This window comes from Cajanus cajan, chromosome 5 (assembly GCF_000230855.2).
Source record: "Cajanus cajan strain Asha chromosome 5, NIPB_CcT2T_4, whole genome shotgun sequence".
Taxonomy (NCBI): Eukaryota; Viridiplantae; Streptophyta; class Magnoliopsida; order Fabales; family Fabaceae; genus Cajanus; species Cajanus cajan.
Genome location: NC_138521.1, coordinates 18,246,132 through 18,260,192, shown reverse-complemented (window position 1 = coordinate 18,260,192; position 14,061 = coordinate 18,246,132). Strand labels below are relative to the sequence as shown.

Here is a 14,061-nt window from a genome sequence, read left to right as displayed (position 1 = left end):
ACATAAGTGATACGGGTTAACTGCCTCACTCAACCCACACCATACTAGGGTCACGCCCTCCTTGTAGCATCACTTACCCAGGGGTCGTGCCATCCCTAGTCATTGATGCGAGGAACCACAATCACATCACAATCCACACAATCTCTTGTAATTAACCCTATGCCAGGGCTGCCATATTTGACATAAGTGATACGTGTTAATTGCCTTACTCATCTCACACCATGTCAGGGTCACGCCCTCCCTGTAACATCATTTACCCAGGGGTCGTGCCATCCCTAGTCATTAGTGTGAGGAACCACAATCATAATCATATTCACATTCATCACATCTCATCTTATAGCTCAATTCCATATCACATATACAATTCCATATCACATACACAACATATAAGTCCAACAAAATAAGGGTTTACACACCCCTCAAGCAATTCACATCTAGATCATCAATTCTTATCAATCAATACAATAATAACATTCATAAATTAATATAATAATCAATGGAATTATCAATTTAATATAATTTTAACACAAACAGTGAAACCCCCAATTGTTTCAAAACCTAGCACACAGGCACTTTTCTACAGTTTTATTCTCCCTCTCAGATCATCATTCTTACAAATTAAATATATATTTCTAATCCTCAACACATATAGAATCTAATGGATCATCAATTTCTCAAACAGAAATAATCCAATTTTTCCAAAACCTAATTTACAGGCACTTTTCTATAATTTCGTTCTCTCTCCTAGAGCATCATTTTTACAAATAAAATATATATTCATAATCCAAAATTCATACAGAATCACATAAAATCAATAATTCTCCAAACAGAAATAATTATAAAATTACTCATAATCTTAAGGGTTCTTCCTCTACTCAATTCCCTCATGTAACTCTACATATAAATAATCCCCTTTTCCCCCGTACCTTGATATGTAGAAGCTGAAACTACACAAGATCTAGTTGGTCTCCCTCGCTGGGTTCCCCTCGGTCTGAAGCAGAAAGTAGAGGGAAAGAAGAGAGAGCAGAAGAAAAGAAATCAGAAAATGAGAAAATGAGAGGTGTGATTTTTGGGAGTGGCAGAACGCTCTATTTATAGGCATTAGGCTTCGCCAGAATGGCCCGTTCCAAATTTGGAACGGCCCGTTCTGGACCCTTAACTCACGACTAAAAACCACATCCAAAACGGCCCATTCTCAAACCAGAACGGCCCGTTCTGGGGTGCATTTAATACTCACAACGGTCATATTTTGGAACGGTCCGTTCTCAACTCTGGAACGCCCCGTTCCAATTTGGGAATGCACCGTTCCCATCTAAAATTTGTAGATAATTTTTGTATTTTGGAACGGCCCGTTCCGATTTGGGAACGGCCCGTTCTGGGATACAAAATCACTCTCATTTTAGTCATTTGGAACGGCCCGTCCCGATTTGGGAACGGCCCGTTCTGGGCTACTAAAACACCCCTGCGAATTACTAAATTACCCTTATTGAGCTTCTGGGCCCTCGTACATTCTATGAAAATTGGGCTGTTACAATTCTCCCCTCTTTTATGAAATTTCATCCTCGAAATTTTTGCAATGGGTAGACTCCTCGCATCTTGCTTTCTAATTTCCATGCAACCTCACTACCTTATAGATGTACAACTCTATCAATTTCACCAAGGAATGTCTATTATCAACAAGGGTAAGACAAGTAAACTTGGTGAGTCTATCACTACAACCCAAATAGAATCAAATTCTTAAGCATCTAAGGCAAATCTACAACTAAGGTCTATCCACTTACCATCTCACTTCCAAAATGGGATGTCTAAGTGCTACAAAAATTCCTAAAGACTTCTAGCATACTAAACACGAGTATACAAATTCCTCTACTCCTCTCTTTACCTTAGGCCACCATGCTTCCGCTGCACCACTCTGATACATCCTCCTAAGGTCCCGATACATCTCAGTAGCTCCTAAATGAATGCTAAGAATACTCTTATGTCCTTTGTCTAAGATCATCTTCCTTAATTCAAGATTACTAGACACATATATTCTATCCTCGAACCCCTAAAACACCATCAACCTCCACTTGTAAGGGCTATCCATACCTCTACCAATTCTCTCCACTAGGTTCACTAAGAAAAGATCTAACTCCTAGGCTTCTCTAATCTCATCCGTTGCATTTGACATACCCAACCCAATGCTCTTAAGGGTGAGCTTATACATCACGCTTATGTTTTTAACCTCCTCAATTAAATCCAACACATACATCATCCAAAAAAAATAGATGAATGATCATCCTACTCAAGGCATCTGTCACAATATCAATTTTACTTCTATGATCATCTCTAAAGATTAAGCACCTAAGCGTAAGTTCACTAGGTATACATATCAGATCTCTAATTTCACCACTCCATCTACACCCAAGTCAAACTCTTATCAATCACCTTATCCTATAATCTCATATCTTGTCATCAAAATGAATCAACTAATTATGCTTCTCCAATTTCCTTCAACAATCCATTCGTTACTCAAGTCATACTTAGTCTCACACTACTAAGGGTAACCTTATAAGCCAAACTTAAATTTCTAATTTGAGCAAAAAATATTCATCTCTCTAATCATAAGGGAAGATAAATATAAAGGTTTCTTACATAAAACATCTGTCACCACATGGCTTTACTCAGATAACAACTAAGTTTGAAATATTATTCCTCTAGAAATTTAAACTGTCTCTTTTGTCTCATAATTTAACTCCTTCAGTCAATAGATAATTAAGGCTCTAATGATCAATAAATACCTCAAGCTTAGAATCATATAGGCAGTGTCTCTAAGTGTCTCTAAATATTACAAGTGCTAACTTAAAATCATAGGTAAGGTAATTCCTCTCATGAATTTTCAATTACCTAGACACATAAGCTACTACCCTTCCTTCTTGCATCCATACTCCAACCAACCCATCTTAGAAGCATCACTATATACCACATAAGACTTACTAAAATCTGGTAACACTATGCGAACTTTCCTTTAGAGTTTGGAAACTATCTCACACAAAGACAATAATCTTCTTAGTCAATCTAGTCAAAGGTAATGCTATCTTAGAAAGTTACTCAATAAATATCCAACAACAATGAGCTAATCCAAGAAACTCATAACCTCACTAATAGACTCAAGTATCTCTCACTTAAGCAAAACTTCTATCTTAGATAGATCTACGTTATACCTCCGCTAGAAATTACAGGGCCTAGAAAACTCACTTAATATAATAAAAAATCACACTTAGATAACAGCCTAAAACTATCTTGGATACATCTTCATCCTCATCTCCAATATGATGATATCACACCCTAAGATCAATATCACTAACCACACGACATTCACCAATTGATCCCTAAGGTCATCTATCCACATATCTAAGCATGTATGAATCAATCACCATTTATTCCATATAGCATGTACATGAACCAACTTTACCACATAGCATCATACAACCTTAAAAAACCTCTCAATCCACATGAAAACATCTCAGAACATCATGACAAAATCGGTTTTTATCCTTGCACTGCCTAACAACTCAAAACATCATGATACCGTACATATCCAGTCAACAACTGTTAAAGAAATTGATACCTAGAGAGTTATACTCATCCAACTGATCTCAACTCTATCTCCAAAGAAATCTAAGAGAATAAGCTACAACTCTTATGAAGACACGAGATTCTAAAAAGATCATATTCTTAGCTAAAAATTCAAAAGTTACAACAGATATAATCAGCGCTTACAACTAGACCTCTAATAACCAAAGTAACTATAACTAGAGTTCTAGATCTCCAATTTACCTAATTCCAGATCCATTGGAAAGATAACATCCAAGGCTACAACTTTCATGAAGACCACAAAATCTAATTATGTCAATAAGGTACTCATACTGGCACAACAAAACTGCAGCGAAAATATCTTCTACACCAGACAACAATAGTTTATCAATATATCTAAAGCCACAAAAATACCTCAATCCTTCCAAACTCACACCTCAACTTCTTACTCAAGCTTCCCACTACAATCCTAAACCAAAACAACTCATATATCTAGCACAACAGACTTAGAAAATAAAACTCACATGTTACTTAAACCATAAAAGGTTAAAAAGCACCAATACTCGAGGAAAATACCAACATTTCACTTTCTCATCAAGAATATCAAAACTTCCAATTCTCTAGATACAACCTCCTTGGATTCAATCACTAAAAGTATAAATTCCAGAAACTCCATCAACCATAAACTCTCAGTACACTTGACAAATCAATGTCTTACCCACATCCAAGATTCTAATAATTTATAGTTGGTTAGCACAAGGCTTCATCCACTACTACTGGTACATATGCTCGCAACACGAGTGATACCACTCAACCACTACTTCTTACATAAGCAAGAAGTATAAAAACAAATAAACAATCATGAATAACATCTACTAAGCTATATCATGTCTTTCAGCCAAATTCTGAGAAAACAATATACAAGTAAGCACAACACTAACAACACAAGGGAAACATCAACATCATCATTATTATCCTCATCATAAAGCAAAACATTGTTAAAGTACAAACAATTAAATAACAACAAACATAATCAATCATCATACTAGCATATCAATAAGTTCCACAATCAATTCATGCCATCATTCATCTACCAAACAATCATAGTAGACTCATAACACACGGCCGATTGGATCGACCTGCTCTGATACCACTAAATGTGACACCCTTACTACCCCAACACATATATAAATAATTCTTGTAAATAAACTAAAGAATAAAATATTCAACGTTGGTAAAAGGGTTCACATAAAACCTTCAAAAATAACCAAAATAATTAAAAATGAAATTTAGAAAGTAAAACTTGAGAGTTTACAAATTGCTTTCAAAAGAGAAGGTATAACTCTAAATACACATACAAATTTAGCCTAGAATTCTCTGCCCCAATGTCACAATATCAGAGCACACCCACAACTCAATGGTTGACATTCTAGATGTCACTCATAGCCGGATCTTCCTCACCTAAAACATCCACAAGTTATACGGTAAGAAAAGAAAACATTTATATGTAAAGCACATACAAACACACCACAACATAATCTCTTCATAATTCATTACATAATGAAATATTTACAAACATATATATATATATATATCATAATTTATCAATCATTCATCGTCTTCACATTTCAATTCACAATTACATCAATCCATCAAAATTCACACAAATCTTACAATTAACACTATGCCAAGGCCACGCCACAACTGACATAAGTGATACGGGTTAATTGCCTCACTCAACCCACACCATGCTAGGGTCATGCCCTCCCTGTAGCATCACTTACCCAGGGGCCGTGCCATCCCTAGTTATTGATGCGAGGAACCACAATCACATCATAATCCACACAATCTCTTGCAATTAATCCTATGCCAGGGCTGCCATATTTGACATAAGTGATACGTGTTAATTGCCTTACTCATCTTACACCATGTCAGGGTCACGCCCTCCCTGTAGCATCACTTACCCAGGGGCCGTGCCATCCCTAGTCATTAGTGTGAGGAACCTGTGACACCCTTCTACCCCATAATAGATAAGTAACAACAATAAGAATAATTCAATAAATATAACATCAAGAAGGGTCCACATATTTTAATAAAAACTCATAGGTTCACAAGTCTTGAAATAAATAGAAATAATAATAATAATGATAATAAAGTTTTACTCTTAAAAGAAAATTATCAAGGTCTCTAAAGAAAAATGAAAGGGATCCAGAATTTACAAATATAAGGTGAATATAAAACTCCTAAAAATAAGTCTCCTCAAACGACAAATAACAATTCATAACTAAAGCATCCTAAATTCATGCCCCAATGTCACATCCTATCAGAGCAGAACCCTTTCCCTTTAGAACTCAACACTATGAGTGCCTTCATCTTCACCTAAAAGAAAACCACATAAAAACAGGACGGTGAGAGATAGATAACATCATATATGAACATAGAGCTACCCAATTCCCACCCCACACCGTGCACCAAAATATCATCATTAACTATAAACAACAAATACATCTCATGTAATTACCAAACATCATTTTTTTTCAATCATACAAGCTTTCATACACATGCTCACTATATGCTCATACACATCTCCTCTCCTAAGAGTCTCAACTTGGCACTCCGCACAATGGGCGTACCTCGTCAATTCCCTTAGTTGTTGCCAATGCGGGCATACCGTTCTCACACCCTCCCAGGGCCGGTATGTTGCACGGTTAAACACCCAGCGGCCCGTGCAAAGGCAATCCACCCACCGTTAAACCCTTTGTGGCCAGTGAGCTGCGCAGTTAAACACCCAACGACCCACACATGGAATGCCTCCCGTCATGGTCCCCCCTGTCTCAACCCCTCTCTGGGCCCAGGGTCCAATGCAATATAGCCACGTCTGGCTTCTCAAGCACCACATGCAACTCATAAGTCTCATGCAACTCATGCATCCCACGTAACTCATAATTAATGCATCTCCATTATATAACATCATCACATGTCAATAACAATCCATGCAATATCATCCTCACATGCTAGGTACCTATCATTAAGTTATCAACATCATACACCACAAATTTCACATAATTCTTCACACACATCACAATATCTATGACATTCAGTTAATAATTTAACCATAACTCGAGATATACATATCCTTTCTAAGTGATCCCAACTCCATTAGAATCCTAACATCAATATATACAACTTTCATGAAGAACAAAAATCCTAATAAAGTCGTTTAGGTTACCATTCAGGGCTCACAAAAATTGATGTTGTGGTTCGCACACAGATTGGAAGGCTCAAATTGCAACTCACATAACTTGATCAAATATTAATATTTTTACACGATTCTTGTGTCTAAATGGTAGCCCCAGATGTCTAGTTTCTAAAAAACAAACGGCACTCGATTTGGATAACTACACAGAAAGATATCGCAAAATTACAAATGTATGTCGGGGTCCCGACGCCCGACGCCCAAAACTGGCGTTGAGCGCCCAAATCTCTGCCCAGACTCCCCTCTGTGCAATTAAACCTGCGTTTTACGAGTTCCAACAAGGTTTTTACCAATTTTCACTACTTCTACACCCCGTTGGTTCAGTTTAACTCCATTTATATTCTTCATAAGTTCCAAATCAATCCATACACATCTCAAGCCTCAAAAATTGGTTTCCATTGGTTTTACAAAAAAAAAATCTAAACTCTTCTTAACACATAAAATTTAAGTCATCAAATTTAAGGATAAAGAATTAACAAGAAAGCCCCAATGGAATTCAAAGACAATTCAAGAAATAAGTTCTTCCAAATGAATTAAGAATTTAGAACATCGATTGCACAGATAATCGTTCAGAATTTTAAATAGAGTTCCCAGAGGGACTTAGGGATTGCCCTCACTACTCGAACACCCCTATATTCACATATGAAGAAACCCATCTCCCCCGTACCTGGATGAGCAGAAGATGAATGGTCTTGGTGTGATCTAAGATCGTTCCTGAGTACTCTTCCTTAGAGCTCTTTGTTTCTCCTCTTTTTTTCCCTAACCCTTCAGAACGCAAATGAGGCAGATAGGGTTAACACCACCTGACTCCTTTCTTAAAATTAATCCATTGGACTGGGTCAACCCAACCCATTTTCCTTCTCTTCTAACCCACTTCTAATTTTCCTCAAAATAATTAAATAAAATAAATACATGTATATTATAAAATATTTTTTCTCTATAATAATAATATATTTCTGACCCTAAATATAATAATATAATTTCAATAACAAAATATCATATAAAATCAACCTTCTCTTAAAACATATAAATATTTATTTAAAAATGCTAATAAAAATACTTATTTAATACGTACAAAATAATTGTCCAAAATAATAATTATTTAAAACGTACAAAATAATATTCCTCTATAATTATTAAAATAATTATGACCAAATACCATCTAATAATAATAATAATAATAACCTTTTTGAAAATTGGGGTGTTACAGAACCACAATCATAATCATATTCACATTCATCACATCTCATGTTATAGCTCAATTCCATATCACATACACAATTCCATATCACATACACAATTCCATATCACATACACAACATATAAGTCCAACAAAATAAGGGTTTACACACCCCTCAAGCAATTCACATCTAGATCATCAATTCTTACCAATCAATACAATAATAACATTCATAAATTAATATAATAATCAATGGAATTATCAAATTAATATAATTTTAACACAAACAGTGAAACCCCCAATTGTTCCAAAACCTAGCTCACAGGCACTTTTCTACAGTTTCGTTCTCCCTCTCAGATCATCATTCTTACAAATTAAATATATACTTCTAATCTTCAACACATATAGAATCTAATGGGACCATCAATTTCTCAAACAGAAATAATCCAATTTTTCCAAAACCTAACTTACAGACACTTTTCTATAATTTCGTTCTCTCTCCTAGAGCATCATTTTTACAAATAAAATATACATTCATAATCCAAAATTCATACAGAATCACATAAAATCAATAATTCTCCAAACAGAAATAATTATAAAATTACTCATAATCTTAAAGGTTCTTCCTCTACTCAATTCCCTCATGTAACTCTACATATAAATAATCCCTTTTTCCCCCATACCTTGATATGTAGAAGCTGAACCTACACAAGATCTGGTTGGTCTCCCTCACTGGGTTCCCCTCGGTCTGAAGCAGAAAGTAGAGGGAAAGAAGAGAGAACAGAAGAAAAGAAATCAGAAAATGAGAAAATGAGAGGTGTGCTTTTTGGGAGTGGTAGAACGCTCTATTTATAGGCATGAGGCTTCGCCGGAACGGCCCGTTCCAAATCTGGAACGGCCCGTTCTGGACCCTTAACTCACGAATAAAAACCACATCCAAAACGACACGTTCTCAAACCAGAACGGCCCGTTCTGGGGTGCATTTAATACTCACAACGGTCATATTTTGGAACGGCCCGTTCTCAACTCTGGAACAGACCGTTCTCAATTTGGGAACGCCCCGTTCCAATTTGGGAACTCCCCGTTCCCATCTAAAATTTGTAGATGATTTTTTTATTTTGGAACGGTCCGTTCCAATTTGGGAACGGCCCGTTCTGGGATACAAAATCACTCTCATTTTAGTCATTTGGAACGGCCCGTTCCGATTTGGGAACGGCCCGTTCTAGGCTACTAAAACACCTCTACGAATTACTAAATTACCTTTATTGAGCTTCTGGGCCCTCGTACATTCTATGAAAATTGGGCTGTTACGCTAAACGTTGATTTGAACCTATCTTGATCCTCATAGTTAGCCCTTCTAAAGCTTGCTTTGTCATCTTCATCTTGGACTTTGTCATGGACCTCCAATGTCACACAAAGGATCTTTACCTTGGTAGGTTGGATCTTTATCACTTTCTCTATATTGTATTTTTATGAGCCTGTCATATCTCTAAAATACAACTTGTATGATCATCTTAAATAAGAAAAGGTGTATGCCTTTAGTTAATCTAACAATGCTGTGGCCTCTTGCATCATTACATTCTGTTCTTTTTTTCCTTATTTTATTTCTTTCAAATTTTATCACCATGATTTTTCAAAATTGTATTCAAAATTAGATGATGCTATTGGAAAAAAAATAATGACTAAAATAAAACATTTGATAGATCAAATCCAACCAACACAAGGAGAATCCGTTAAAGAAAGTCCTTGTTTATTTCAAAACATTAATTGTTATAATAAAAAAAAACAAAGTTTAAAACTTAGTATTTTTTTATTTATTTTAGACAACGGTTATTGAGTAAACCAATCTATTTGATAGTACAAATTTTAAAAAAAGATAATATCTATTGGTCTTATGTTTAAAATTAGGTGACTTGATTCTTGTAAATTCTTCTATTTGTTTTACAATCACAGTGTTACATTGATTTTTACACTTATTATTCTAGTTCTTCTTGATTTGTATGTAGTAAACCGGATGGTTCTAAAGTTTAGTACAAATAGTGTATATTAAAGCATTTGGCATAATGACTATTAGAATATCTTAATATATTGATATGATATTTCCTTGCCTGTAGCATTTTCTATTACTTCATTGGATTTTTGGTGGAAAAAATCTTATCATTTCTTATTAAAATATGTTTTCTTTAAATCCAAAATGGAAGGTTAAAAAGGGTTTGTTTTGTACATACTATTGGTTGTTTAGTAATTAATATTAGTTGTGGAGATGGTCAATATGAAAATATGAATGTTCTTTATAGAAAACATCCAAGGTTAGTAATTATTTTGCCTTTTCAATTATATGTATTTCTTTTATAAAAAATTTATAAAGGAATATTTTACAATATTATCCTTATATTTATTAGGTTCTATAAGTAAAGTTTGTTGTTATAAGATGGGGAGCCTTCACAAAGGTTGAGACCTGTTTACTTGATTTCATAACACAGTTGATGAAAATGCTTGTCTCGGAGAGTACACCAGTGAGCTAATTACTCAAAAGGAAACAAAAAAGTGTGGGAGACAATAATATAATATGGGAGTTCAAATGATATGAGATCTTTTATATCATTTTTCAAGTTTATACGGTTATAGTCTCCCATGCATTTTTGTTTCTTTAAGAATGATTAGTCCACTGGTGTACTCCCATGGACAAGCATTTTCGTCAATTGGGTTTTGAAACCAATGATCAAATAAGAACTCATCAATTACATTAATTGGAAACAACCTTGTAAAAATACTCAATCTTTGAGAAGGCGCCACATCCTACAACATCTAACTTTGCCTACTAAATCTAGAAAATTATATAAGGATAAGAATGTAAGATACTCATTTATTATTTTATTATAAATGAAATACAAATATTTTTAAAAGTAAAAGATTTCTTAATCCTCTATTTTTTTCCATAAAAGAAGTTCATATTTCCATATTGGTCATCTCCTTAACTAAGATTAATTACTAATAACCAACAATGCGTACAAAACAAACCCTTCTCAACCTTCTGTTTTTGCAATTGGATAAAATATATTCGAATAAAAAATAGTAAAATTTGTGCAATAGCAAAAATCATTTGAAGTAAAAGAAAATGTCATACAAGTAAGATAATAACTAGATGAGTCCATTACGATATTCTAATAGTCGTTATGCTAAATGCTTAAATATCTACTATTTCTGCTAAAAATTGGGCACAATCCTCCTACATAGATATATAGAAGAACTAGCACAATGATACAAAATTGGTTTATAGCTTAGAAATTGTAAAACTAGAAAGGAAGCATTTCAAAGAATCAAGCCACATAATTTTAAACTTAAGATTTACAGATATTCTTCTTTTATATTTTGTTTAAAATTTGTTTTATGAAACAAATTGACACCACTCAACAACCAATTTCACATAAAAATATTTATGTTTTAAAATTTGTTTTTAAAACAATTGTTTTGGAATAAACAAGGACTTTCTTTAACTGATTCTCCTTGCTTCGCTTGGATTTGATCTGCCAAATGTTTTATTTTGCTGCCTCTCTACATTGTATCTCTCAATATTGACTTACAATAAAATGTGACACATATCACTCCAAAGGAAGGAAAAAGAAAACACAACAAATTGATATACTTTTATATGAGAAAAAAAAATAAAACATCTAATTCAAAATATGATTCTAAACTATCATAGTGATATACAGTTTCAAAGAAACAAAATGAGGAAAAAAAACACGTAACAATCCAAGAGACCACTATATTGGTACACTAACTTGATGCATACACCATATATAACTTAAGATGATCACACAAGCAGTACTTAGACATGTGAAAGCCGCATATAGATATAATATATTATGAAATTATATATATATATATATATATATATATATATATATATGTGTGTGTGTGTGTGTGTGTGTGTGTGTGTGTGTGTTTGTGTGTGTGTGTATAATCATCCAAAAATTTATTGATACTGCAAAGCAACATTGGAAACCTCTCACAAGATTACAACTTTTAAAAATTCTCAGTTTCCCCACTCTTATACATAACCTGAAATTCAACAATTAATCATAATACTAATAATATTTCTTAATTATCGAATCTTGTACATTTTAGTTCACAAATTATCAAAGGGGGAAAATCATCAATTCATCATAATATCAAATTCATCTTGCACATCAAATAATCAATTGTACATTTCCCCAAATTCCAATATCCCCTATCCAAATTAACAACATGCAAATTCTTTCTCAAAAGCAAAACCTAACATAAATATTGGTAGAATTTTTCATACCTTGGTGACATTGTTAGGCTTGAGAAGAAAGAAAAAAGAGGAATTCTTGCTTTGATCTAGGGAATCACGCTCCTTTAGGCTTCTCAACAATGAACACAACTCTAAGGATTGTCTCCATAACCCCAACAACTCAACTTTACGATGTAGAGGGGAAATGGTACACATGCATGGAAGAGGAGGAAGATTGAGATGTTTAGGAAGGAACGTGAGGGTTAGTGAAGGTTAAGAGTAGGAAGGAAGAAAGGGGTGTGAGGAATCTTAGAGGTGGAAGATAAGAAAACTTTTTGGTGAAAGGAGTTTTCCTTTTAGTTTTTGGGAAGAGTATATTTGTAGGGTTCTTTCTCTCTTCTCTTTTTTTAACCCACTTCATTGTTTTTTTTTTTTCATTTATTGACCTTGCCATACCAACTCTAAAGTGCAAAACAATCACCTATAACACTCCCATTTCACACAACTCATTTAGAATGCTAAAGAAAATTACAGTAGTAATTTGTTCGAAAAATATATTAAATGATATTCTCATAATAATAACCACAATAATTAAACATTACTTATAATATTAAATGAAACCTAATTATTTTAAAACAAGTAGCACAAGAAATAATGGTATAACGCTCTTTAGATGTGAGTTGACATTTCCTATACATATATTTTGGTGCCATGCCTTCCTTGCTACATATTGCATGGGGACTATAACTAACAGTGCCAACTTTATTTTCGTGATAGTATATGTTTTAAAAAGGCTATATCGGAACATATTTTTAAGGCATTTTCCTTAAACATAGGTTTTTAGCTAAAACTAAATATTCTAAAATTTAAAAAAATAAATGTGTATTTCATTTATTTTCTGCTTGTTTTTTCAAAGGATATCCTCAAGTCTATAGTTAAAGGCTAATTTCTTTTGAGATGCAAAAAATACCAAAATTCTCTCTCAAAAATTTTTTTATTCAAATTGTCAAGAATCAAATTCAAGATAATATATTTAAAAATCCATTTTTGTAGGTAACGCTTTTCGTTCATACTTTAATATCAAATAAATAAAATATTTAATCTAATAATCAAATCAAAATATTAACTACAATAAATATTTAAAAGTCAAAATATTAAATGCATTAAATGTATTAAATTTAATAAGTGTATTATAGTTCATAAATAAAATATTTAACAATGTTATAAAACTTAATAAGGCTTAAATATTTTTTATCCCTAAAATATACCTATTTTTTGCTTTTGTTTCCTAATTTTTTTTTCTTAAATTGTCTTTTGGTCTCATATATATATATATATATATATATATATATATATATATATATATATATATATATTATTTTTTAGCCTCTTTCGTGACCTTTCTTAATATTATTGGATGACTTGTCAAACATTTTGAAGCACTTAATATTTAACACATCATCACAAAAAAAGAAAAGAAAAAAAGGGCAAAAAAGTCACGATAGAAGCTAAAAATGTAAAAATATTAAATTTATAGACGAGACCTTTCTTAATATTATTGGATGACATGTCAAACATTTTGAAGCACTTAATATTTAACACATCATTAGCAAGAAAAAAAAAGGCAAAAGAGTCACGATAGAAGCTAAAAATGTAAAAATATTAAATTTATAGAGACCAAAAGTTGAGCTAAAATTTTTTCGAAACCAAAAGCAAAAAATAGGGATATATTAGGAATCAAAAAAATATTTAAGTTATCAAATAATATATTAGGTATAGTAACTTTTACTA

General features: G+C 33.2%; 1 long non-coding RNA gene across 2 annotated transcripts; it reads right to left on the bottom strand.

Annotated features, from left to right (window-relative positions):
• Window positions 1–2,255: 2,255 nt before the first annotated feature.
• LOC145957735 (uncharacterized) lies at window positions 2,256–10,019 on the bottom strand. 2 transcript variants are annotated; one of them, XR_014433736.1, is made up of 3 exons: window positions 9,273–10,019; window positions 8,696–8,760; window positions 2,256–5,037 (listed from the first exon to the last, which is right to left on the bottom strand). It is a non-coding gene; the product is annotated as an uncharacterized LOC145957735 (long non-coding RNA). The 2 variants fall into 2 exon arrangements; XR_014433735.1 differs by lacking the exon at window positions 2,256–5,037 and adding an exon at window positions 5,741–5,955.
• Between the last annotated feature and the right edge of the window lie 4,042 nt (window positions 10,020–14,061).